Source organism: Sciurus carolinensis, chromosome 3 (genome assembly GCF_902686445.1).
Source record: "Sciurus carolinensis chromosome 3, mSciCar1.2, whole genome shotgun sequence".
Lineage (NCBI taxonomy): Eukaryota > Metazoa > Chordata > Mammalia > Rodentia > Sciuridae > Sciurus > Sciurus carolinensis.
The window spans coordinates 156687484-156699654 of NC_062215.1; the positions used below are offsets into that span (position 1 = coordinate 156687484).

Here is a 12171-nt window from a genome sequence, read left to right on the forward strand (position 1 = left end):
GAGATATTTTGTTACACAGCAATAGATAACTAATTCCCTTGATTATGAATGAATACTTTTAGGTTCTAGACTTTGAAAGGCCCATCCATAAAATAATCCCAATTCTAGAACTGCCATGAAATCCTTCTAAACCCCATTCCTGAGTGTATCCTATTAAAAAAAAAATCCTAGACTGTAATGTCTCTATAATTTGCAATCAAAAGAAATAGGAAATAGCTTATCTCCTTCATGTATTAAGCATGAAATGTAAGTGGATTTATTCCAATTATTTAGATACACAATCATTGTATATAACGTTTCCCAACTGATATTCTAAATACCACTTCTGATTACCTTCATATTACATAAACGACTATATTTTCAATAACATAAGCTCTAAAAAGGCTTAGATTTTTACTATTTTAAGAACTATTGTGTCTCCAATATAAATAAACATCTGACGTATATCAGATACTCAATAAATGTCTGGTAAGTAAATGAGTATTTGCCACGGTACTTAGAACAAAATCCAAAGTTATGCTTACCATGGGTTACAAAAGTTTTACATTTTAGGTTTTTGACTACTTCATCTCTACAATTCTCTCCATGGATTACTATACAAAACTCCAGAAACATTGGCCTTTGTGCTAATCTTGAAATACAGCTTTCTGACTCAGTGACTGTGCTTGCTATCCTCTCAGCCTGGAATAATTTTCTACAAATAAGATGGCTGGCTCCCTCACTTCATTTATATTTCTGCTCTAAGGTCACCTCATCAAGTCTTTTCCTGATCAATATATTTAAAATAGCTTGAACCCCTCCCTTCATGATTCCCCATTCCCTTCTAGTACTTTATTGTTCTTCATAGCACTATCACTACCTTACACTGTATTATATTCTACAAAGGATACAATTCAAGGACAAGTTTTGTTCAACATTTTAGAATAAAGCCTGGTGCACAATAATTCATGAATTTGTTGACTGAATTAATAAACCAGTGGGTCATGATTTTAAATGTTTCAGGATTTACCAATTTTAATTACTATTTTAAAATAAATGAATAAATACAGCAATATATAAAAAGGATAATATCTCACAACCAAGTACAGCTTATTTCATGAATGTGAGACAGGTTTAACTTTTTTTAAAAAATCACTGAAATTCACTTTATTAAATTTTTTTTTAAAATACATGATCCAAATAGATGCAGAAAACACATTTGACAAAATTCAGTACCCACTCATTGGTGGGAAAACTAAATCTTATTCAATCAGGAAGAGAGAAATTCCTTAACCCAATAAGAAGCATCTACAAAGAGCTGAAGATATAGCTCAGTGGTAGAGTATTTGGCTAGTATGCACAGGCCTTGGGTACAAAACCCAGAACCACAAAAAAAAGCACACAAAAATCTATAGTTCAGATCAAAATTAAACAGTAAAAGAATGAATTATTTTGCCCTAAGATTGGGAATGAAGCAAAGTGTATGTTCTCAAAATTCATATCAAAGTTATACTACAGGTCCTAGTAAGGGCAATAGGGCAAGAAGATAAATAGAAGACATCCAGATTAGAAAATAAGTAAAATTGTTTCTACTCACAGATGACATGAATTTCTATTTAGAAAATCATAAGGACAAAAAAAAAGAAGGCTCCTAGAACTAATGAACTTTAATAAGGTAACAAATAGATACCAGATCAACATACAAAATCATTTATATTTCTATACACTAAAAATAAGAAACTAGAAATACAAACTTTAAAAACAAATAATTCCAGTATCTCCAAAAACAGTAATAATCCTAATACCTCAAAAAACACTTATGTAGGGGTGGGGATGTAGCTCAGTGGTAGAGCTTAGGATGCCTAGGTTCAATCACCACCATCAACAAAACAAAACAAAAAATATTTAGGCAGAAATCTAACAAAATGTGTGAATGATCTACATACTGAAAAATTCAAAACACCAATGAAAAATATCACAGTGACCTAAAGAAATAACATACTGTATCCATGGATTAGTTTTTCAATATTGTTAGGGTGTTAATTCTCTACAAACTAATCTACGAAATTTTGGCAGAATTTTCTGCTGATATCAATAAGTTATTTAAAAGATTAATATGGAAAGTCAAAGGAAACAGAATAGCCAAAACAATTCTGAAAAAGTACAAAATTGAAGGATTCACATTATCTAACAATTTACAGTAAAGGACATTATTTCACTAGCCAAAGGTCACATATATATATATGGTTAAGTGATTTTTATTTTTTTATTTTTATAATGCAGTGTAGAAAGATTTGTCTTTTTAACAAATGGTTCTGGAATCTACACATCCATATGCAAAATAAAATAAAATAAACCTTAACACATACTTTATACCTCATATGATAATCATCAGATCCATCAGAATGAATCATGAGCCTGTATGTAAAACCCCAAACTATAAAACTTCTAGGAAAAAAAAAAAAAAAGGAGAAAATGTTTGTAACCCTGAATTAGGCAAAAAATTGATAATTTGGACTTCCTCAAAATTAAAATAAATAAACTTTTTTTTGAATTATTTCAGAACAGAAGTTTGGAAACCTTTGGCATATATTTTCAGAAGGTATATATGTTCAGGAGTAGTGGAAATTAGATGTGTAAACTACTGAAAATTACTGAGTATATGATTCAGATAAACTGAATAATGGTTTTGACTACTATGCAGTTTTAAATTGCATTTATTCTTAACTGAATGATTTTGTTTATACACATAATGGACAACTGGTAAGAGAATATATAAGGAATACTAATTTGAAAAGCATAAAATAGTGAATAATTCTGTAAATTCACCTCAAATGATATCCATTATTTTCATAAGCTATATTCCATATGATCACAATTCTTCCACAGCACTGAAATGTGCCTCCAGTATTTCAGAAGCCAACTTTTTAAAAGACAGTGAAAATAACTAGCTACAAATAAAGCCATCTGGTTATCATTTGGAGTGTAAGAACTATCCATACCACAACATATTATTTATAGAGAAGTGCTTATGAATGACAGCTGAAAAACTGTTTCATCTTTTAAAAATAAAACAAAATAAAATGCACAAATTACGGAGATAAGTCAGTTGATTTTTTAAAAGAAGTGAGAAAAGACCAACATTAAGTCATAATATTTAAATAACTTTATCTATTGTTGGCAGAAGCTGGATTTTAATCTCCATTTGCTATACATTCAATCTAAAATCATGTATCAATTCAGTTAATACATATTTTTGAGCAACACATCACAGACATTATCCTAGGTACTAGAACAATAGCAGTAAATGTGACAAATAAGGTTTCTACCCTCAAAGGTTTCTACCCTCACAGGCCTTAACATTCAAGCAAATGGCAGCTATAGAATGAGTAAATAAGAAAATATCAAGTAAATAGGGTTTCCTAAGTGGTTTATGAAAATTAAAAGTACAGAGCATGATTATTTTGGGGTAGGGGTAAATTTACATTTGTAGAAGGCAGGCAGGCCTCTCTCTGGTTAACATCTTCTCTAAACCCCAAATGACAGTAACAAGGTAACAAGAATTTGGGTATGTGCATTTCAAGTGAAAATAATAATTGAAAGCTTTAAGGGAGGAATAAACTTGATGTGCGAACACAGCAAATATGTCTAGAACATAAGGAATCAGAGGAAAAAATAGGAAATAACAGCAGAGAGAGAAAAGGTCGAACAACAAACGATTTATATAAGTCAAAGAAAAGCCATTAGAGATTTAGATGAGAGAACTTGATGTAATTGACTTTTTAAAAAAATTACTCTGGATGTTCTGTAAAGAAAAAAAAAATTGTACTGGAGCAAGACTGGAAGCAGAGGGACCAGTCAGGCAGGTATTGAAGTAGTACAAACTAGAGACAGTACTAGCAGCTTGGACTAGTGAGGGAATAGTTCAAATAAAGAAAAATGAGTGAATTTGGAATAATATTTTAAGGTAGAATCAACAAAATTTTTGATGGTCAAAAGGCAATTCTAAAAGAGCTTTCTGAGAAGATTTGTGATCTTTATTAATATTTTTTCTAATTATGCACGTAATTGTATGCTGGTGCACTGGGATCCTGGCTAAATCTAAGCATGTATAGCTTCTAAAATGCTATACTCTGGCTTGTGTAATCTTTTGGGGGAGGGTGGGAGTACTGGAGTTGAACCCAAGTTAATTCTACCACTGAGCTACATCCATAGCCATTATTGTTATTTTGAGATAAGGTCACACTAAGTTGCCCAGACTAGTCTTGAATTTATAGTCCTCCAACCTTAGATCCCTCTGCGTGTGCCATGGTGCCTGGTACCACCGTCATCTTTGATGACTATTTATTTCATGTACACCCAAGAAATTCAGGTACAGTAAGTCCCTTTTCTGAAGGAGTTAGTCAAATAACAAGAGAACTTCAACAAACCTAAAACAGAGAAAACTGGAAAAATTGAACTTTTACTGGTCACAACATACATAAAAATTTTGGTCACAACTAAAGTATCAAGCTAACAGTCTTAGTTAAACTGCAAGGTAAGAAACTATAATCAGTAATCTTTCAAAGAAAGTTACTAGAAAACCTTGATTATCTGTCAACAAGTAACAGTATTTGATAATCCATAAACCAATTATATTTCTAGATATGAATTTCACTATTATGATTTTACAACATAATTTTCAACTTACATTTCAGTTCAAATTTTTAAAAAATCCTTAGCACCTTAGTAGTCCAGAAATTTTATGGGTAGAAAAAAAAATCTATCATAAAACCATTACAGATAATCCATCAAGTAATAAATAATCCTTCAGGAGACAAACCAAATTTCAGTATGTTCTCAACCCAGATCTAAATTTCTTAAAAGTCTCATAAAAAATACCAACTGGAAAGAGAATTTCAGTAAGACAGATTAAAGTATGTAATTTTACTTAATAAAAATATTTTATACTACAAAGAATCAAAACATTTTTCTTTGTTTTTGGTTATATTGAATTTTGTTAGTATAATCAAATTAATCCAGTAGGAACAATGAGCAGAATTATATTGTTAAGTCTATACCACGAATTCTAATTATTAGTCTACGATTTCATACAAACAGCATTCACTGTGAATTAAGGAAGGAATTAATGGTTCTGAAACTGTATTACTAAAAATAAAAGGCTTTGCCCTTGTCTCTAGAATGTTTCTATCAGTGGTTTAATCTGTATTTTTAAGATTCATAAATCACTCATATTTATGAGTTTAGCATTAATTATACACAATTTAATCCCCTGGGCATCATGAATAGTAAAAAGCTATCATTTCTCAAAACCAGTATGTACATGGTAAGATAATTAACAAAATAACAATAAATGAGTTGGCTCAGACACTTAGTAATCAAGTCTTGACCAGTTATCATATAGGTCACATATTCCAAATAATTTTTGAAATATTTTTTAAAGAAAAATTTAAAAATTTGCTAATATCGTCCTTCTACCTTCAGAGTTAAAACTGATAATAAAGTAAGAATCACTCTTCCCACTAAGAATGAATATTAAATATTAAAGGCCAAATTTGTTTTGCCACCCCCTAAAATACTGCTCCAAATTTTTATTATGATTTATGTTCTAGAATGCATACATAGTCCATGGAAAATATCCTATCCAAATCTACCCCTGAACATTAAATTTACCCTTTTCATTGTAATCTTGATAAATCCAGTACATTTCCATGTAAAGCAGCAAAACTAGAATTAAAAAATCAAACAGAAAGCACATTCACCTGTAAGCTAAAAAAATCAAAATGACCACCAGCAGCATTTTGACAAAGGGGAGAACCCTGGAGTAGAGCCGCATGCTAAATTATTTTCACACTTAGGACTTAAATGTTTCAAATAGTTGAACCATGATAATAACAATAAGAAAAGGATAAGGAAAAAGACAAATCATTTTAGCAAAATATGAATGTACTTTTTAAACTAAAATATAAGGGAACTCAAATTTTCTAACATTATATAAAAAGGAAAAATTCAATTAACAAAAGGAGAATGAGTTCAAACTGGTACAGTTTTATTCCTCAATATTTCTTTGTGCCTTATAAGGGGAATTCTCAATTTATAGTAGAAAACACTGCAGTAATTGGCATGACTAGGGTACAGTGAGCTTAGTACTTTGTATTCAATTATGTTTATAAGCAAGAACTTCTTCCACTTTGAAAACTATGCCTAAAAAGGAATTCTCTTTGAAGACTAAAGGAATTTAATTAAAGATAAAGCCACTTGGGTGGCCACATAACACATCAAACAGATCATACTTCAAGCAGAATTATTACCATTCAGTTACAAGTGCATGACTCATAGGAATATAAATGAAGTGTACTTTTCTGTATACATCAATTTAGTTGCAGAAATTTACATTTAAAAGTACACTATCACATTTGCTCAATTAATACTTTTTGGCTTCAATTTAACTTCATGTGGCAAACTGATTAATAACCTACTACCAAATACATTATTTTAATTATTAAAAATAACATATTTGAGAATTCTTTAACTTTTAGGGCTGGAAAAAGTCTCAATATTACAAATAAACGAAAAGCTCATAAACAACTTCAATTTTATCAAAGTTTAAATACTATAAATGAATGAATTTCCACATCCACAGAGAAATGTTTCTATGAACCTAAAAATAAGATCAAATATTAAAAACCTCCATTATAAATTATCTTTGATTTTTATTACAGGTTGTCTATGGGCAAGCATATTACCACTTTTATTAATATTTTTGGGTGTTTATTTATCCTAAATGGTTAAAGTATAAGGAGCATAGTTCATTAAACATCCACTAAGGATGACATTTTCAAGAAAAACAGTAGAAATCTTTTGGAAATGATATACCTTCCTTACCTTTCTAAATTTAACTTCCTAAAAGTAATGTAGGATTGAATTTATGACACAGGATCATTATTAAGTACAATATTCTATTATAGTACTGTAAAGCAATAATAACTTTAGGGACAGAGATAAAAATGATATGCTTTAAAGTCAATAACTGCTTGCTAATTTCCCACTAGCTGTCACTTGTGTTGCAGCTCCATTCCTTGCTGTTTATAACTTGATGAACCCAATCAATAAATAATCCTAAATATAAGTCCAAACCTGAAGAACACAGCTTCTTGCCTCCTTCAACTACCATCTGATACAATATAGACAAATTTAAAGGACATGAACAAGAAATAACTGAATGAATACATGAGAGATCATGAAAACAAGAACTAGACATTATGTATAAGATTTCTGAGGTAGACTAAGAGCAGTAAAGGATGCAATATGCAGTAAGAGGTGGACTGTCAAGAATAATCTGAATAATAAAACAGGGAACTTTAGACACTAGGCATCCTTTTTTGTCAAACAGAAGGCTACAATAAACTAGAATGCTCAGAGTGCAATCTTTAATTCCATAGAAGACAGATAAATGAGTAAATGACGTGAAACAGTCCAAGTTAGGTTAAATGGCAGCAAAACTGGATGAAGTGCTTGAATCAGCAGTTGGACAAAGAGAAGTTACTGGATTTTTTAATAGGTAACTGTGGTAAGAAGAGTGAGGCCCCACCTGAAGGAACAAGAATTCAATGAATCGGTCAAATATTATATTACTAACAATGTATTCTTAAATTGAGTAAGACAAAAAGCAAACAACTTCCTGACCTTTCATACATTAAAGGTAAATATTAATAGCCAATTTGGTATATATTGCGCATCCATGGTGATTTGTAGCATGCCCAATATGAAACACCTTTCTTTTTTAAGCACCTTATAAGTTCTGAAATAAAATACCCCACTGACATAAGTGAAAAAAGAAAACAAGATTTGAATGCAAATTAAAGAAAGGTTTTTCCTTTTAAAGCTAATACTGTATGATGAACAAAGATGTAATAAGAGACATACTCATCACACCACTAGGAGTGTAAATCAATACAACATTCTGGAAAGTAATTTGGTGAGGTTACAAGAGTATTAAAAACAAGAACAAGAACAACAACAACAAAAACCAGACTCTGACTCAGTAATGCCCTTCTACAAAACTAGGGAGGAAATTTTCAAAGATTTATGTAAAAGTCTGTTCTTTGTAGTGTAATTTATACTAGCAAAGCATCCCAAACATCTGCAGAGAGAGAACTTAAAATATGATAGTTACAAGATGAGATGTTAAGCAAATATTAAAATATTTTTTCAAAGAATATTAAATGACATGGGAATGTTTCTGAGCTAAAATTAAGAAAACACTGTATGATCCCTGTTTCAGGAAAAGTACATATATAAGCTTAAAAGAATTTAGAGAAGACAAACTTTTTTCTTATTTGTTCTTTTCTCTAGCTTCCAAATTATTTTTAAAATAAGATTCAATAAAATAATTATTTAAAAAAGAACTATCACCAAATTAAAATGTATATGTCAATATGAGAGAATTAGCCAGGATTAAGAAGAATTTCACATTTAAAACACAAAACAGAAACTCCAGAAAGGCTGGGTTAGTAATGACAGTCTATGCAGATTAAACCAAGAGGAAATGGTGGTAGACCCCGACACTGATCTGAGTAAGAGGAAAGGGAGGAAGGAATCGAAGTTATAACACATTTTCTTATAAAAGTGAAGTTTAACCTATTTCATAATTTATTGTTTACATTCTTCCAAATGCTGACTTTTAAAAAGCTGGCTAAAGGATGGTGGAATGAGACAGACATCAATACCCTATGTACATGTATGATTACACAAATGGTGTGAATCTACACCGTATACAACCATAGAAACGAAAAGTTGTACCCCATTTGTGTACAATGAGTCAAAACACAGTCTGTAAAAATTTTTAAAAATTAAAAATTAAAAAAGTTGGCTGGCTGTTTAAAAAACTAATTTTTGTTACAAAGCCATTATTGAAAATTTCAGTATCTGTAGTGTTAGTAAAGATTACAAAAACTACACAAGGCATTTGATTTTCTCAACAATCTCTTCGGACAGCGACCATATTATGAAAAGATTTACAAAAGGAAACAGATTTGAGATGAGAAAGGTTGTGACTTGCCCAAGGAAATGGCTAGTTAAGAAGAGGAAAGGGTAAAAACTACTCACTGCTACACCTCTTTCTCAATCTGCATTCCATAATACCAGGTTTTTCTCCAGTTATGAATTATTATTAAGGCTGCTCTTTCCTAGTCAAAACACGCCGTGTATGCAGTATTCAAAAAACATAACTTAGGTTTGTTCCTAACAAATCTGTCCCACCCAGTCAGTATTTTTAAAAGATTTTGTTTTCTACTGACCCAAACTTAGCAAGAAGTTTTAAGCAAAGGTTAAAGACGAAGGACGTATCTCGAAAGCACATGACTGTTCCTTAAGTTTGGGGAATCAAAACAAAATATGCTTCCCACAGTTGGGGGTGGGGGTATCTCCCCGCACTCCCGATCCGAAGGGCAGAGCAGGCAGGGAACGAGACAAACACTAATTCTCTCGTAACATCTATCCAGTGCCTGCTCACTGGGCGCCGGCCTCCTCCTTTCCTGTGGTTTCTGAAACGATCAAAACATAAAGCCCTGTACTTCTTGCTACAAACACCACACAATTTTTTCTGCAAGACCGTTCCCTCAACACACCCAGTGACACAAACTTGGAAACACCGTCCCTCAATAACCTGTAGATTGCGCTCCATCCCAAATAATCCTAAAGCTCAAATCAACGTATGCCTAAAGTACGAAACTAAATAAAAGTCACTTCTAATACACACAGCTATGCCTCTCAGCAACCCCAAACCAGAGATCACCACACCCGCACTGGGTAAGGCGCGGCCGCCGAGGCAAGGGGCGGGACAAGGAGACCACGTGTTCTTCCTTCTGCGCACGCGCCAGCCAAAACAAAAGGGAGGCCTGTCAAGCCCCTCCCCTCCCCCACGTGACCCACGTCTAGGCCCGCCCCTACCCCTCCCTCCACCCCTCCCTCCCTCCCCTCAGCTCCTGCCAAGGCTGTTAGGTTTAGCCGTTTAAATTTGGCTGCGGTCCGACCCCTGTCCTAGAGCACGATCTTGTGCCGGGGCCCAGAGTCCAACAGCCCAGAGGATTCGGGGGACGAGGAGCTGCCGATCGGTGGCCCAGCCCGCGAGTCCACCCAGCGGTCTTCTCCGCTCTCCCCTCCCCGCGCTGCCGTCGTCCCCAGCCGAGGAGACCCACCCCCCTCAGCCCGCCGCTGAGACGCCGGCCACTCGCCTGCTGGGGCGCCCTGGCTTCCCTCCGCCGCCGCACCTTCGGTCCGGCCGTGGTGGGGGCTGCCGAGGTGATCTCTAGCTGCCCGCCCGCCTCCCCCCCACCCGGGGCGCCGCTGACTCGTCTCCAGAGCGCGCCCCACTCCCGCCCCGGCCGCCGCCGCCGCCGCGGTTTAACAGTCCGCCTGCTGCCCGCAGCTCCGGGCGGCTCGGGGGACGGAACCCTGCAGCGGTGGGGGGGGCGGAGCCCGGTGCCGGCCAATGGCAGCGGGGGAGGGGCAGCGCCATGCAAATGAGAGCGGGCGGCGGGGAAACCCCGGCAGCGGGCGGGGCCTACAGAAGCTGCTCGGAGCGTTCTGGAAGTGGCCGGAGTGTGACTGCCGAACTCTGCTGCAGGGGCGCCGAAGCGCCGCTGATCTCTCGGGGCGTGCTCCTCGCGGCTCCTGCTTCCTCCTCCTTCCCTTTGCCAGCCCGGAAAAACAACAACAAAAATACGGCCGGGAGACTTCCCGCCTCTGCACTGCTATTTCTGTGCCTCCGTGACAGGAAAAACAAAGCACTGAGAAAGTCAGGCTGCCTCATGTCCTGCCGCCCGCGCCGGGGCCGCCACGGCTCCTGGCGCCTCGGTCTCCCCCGCTGCCGCTCCAGGGGCAAGTTGTAACGGAGCTTTCGCCCTGCTATCAAGTCTGCACGTCTCCCTGCATCTGCCTGGGTTTGGGACCAATTGCTCAAATCCAGTCTTAATTTGGTACGACCGCTTAGACACCTGAAATCTATGACCAATGGGCTTTGGATTTAGCTGGGTCAGATTTTGATTTTTTTAGAAATCAGAAGCCGCCAGAGCACGCTTTTTTTTTTTTTTCCTACAAAACTGGAGTTAGAGTTAAGTCCGCTCTGCAGTAGCGCAGTCAGATAAATAAACGGAGTTTTATATGAAGATAGTTGGCCAGAGACGCACCAAAACATCCCTAGGAGTCTTGCACCTGGCTCAGCGCTCCTCTCACCACTGCGCTACACCCGGGCATTTGCCCAGCCACGCACTTTTTTTCTTCTTGAAACTCTGTAGCTGTTTGGACGATGGATTCCAGGCTTTCCTAAGCTTATTATTTTACTGGAATGATTTAGGGAGTCGAGGGAACTCGAATTTTAGATCCAGAATGACAGTTGCCGCTATTTTGACCTTATTAATTGGATCAGAGTAATTAAAGGTTGAAGTCGAGTCAAGGAATTAGTTGTAACAAAGGCAACTCCTAAAACTACTAGAATCGCAAGACGGACTGCGCGCTCCTAATCTTTCTAGTACGTTGTGATATTAATGAAAAATTGTTTTGACAAGCTGCATTTAATGAAGAGAATACTTTTTAAAAATTACTCAAAACAACAATTGTACCTTATGGGGCAAGGGAAGCTTCAGGAAAATGATTTACCCTCATTGGATTAAAAGTTATGAACTCATGGTGTGTTGTGAAGAACAAATCCACAAATATATGCGGGATACTTGCCGTCTTTAAAGGACTATCTTAGTCCCTAGGGACTGAAATGCAAAAATGAGCAACGTATTAAAGATGTGTGTAATAGCAGAGAAGTCAAACGTGTTAGAATGGTTCAAAGAAAGATTTTGGATTTGAGTTGGGTATTAAAGGTTTCAGGCACAAATGCAAGGAAGGCATCAATAGTCCTGGAGATAGTATCCTTGAGTAGCTTGAACGAACTACGTTATTGGAGTAGAACAGAACACTGACAACTAGATTGGTTCAATTTTTTTATTTTTTATTTTTAGTTGTAGATGGACACAATACCTCTATTTATTTTTATGTGGTGCTGAATATCGAACCCAGTGCCTCACGCTTGCGAGGTAAGCACTGGATCCACCACTGAGCTACAATCCCAGCACTAGATCGGTTTAATCTTGAAAGAAAGGAATTCGAATTTTAACCTTTGGGAATTGTAGAACTACAAAA

At 35.9% G+C, this 12171-nt stretch overlaps 1 protein-coding gene across 5 annotated transcripts in view; it reads right to left on the reverse strand.

Moving 5' to 3' along the window:
* Window positions 1-10380, reverse strand: part of Kansl1l (KAT8 regulatory NSL complex subunit 1 like) — a 132821-nt gene extending 122441 nt beyond the window's left edge. For 2 of the 5 annotated variants that reach the window (XM_047544038.1, XM_047544039.1), the window contains exon 1: window positions 10215-10379. The gene's annotated coding sequence lies outside the window, so the exon portion shown is untranslated. Of the gene's footprint in view, window positions 1-9646; window positions 9744-10214 lie in introns of those variants that run through there. The other 3 variants (XM_047544036.1, XM_047544037.1, XM_047544040.1) reach the window with 3 other exon arrangements.
* Between the last annotated feature and the right edge of the window lie 1791 nt (window positions 10381-12171).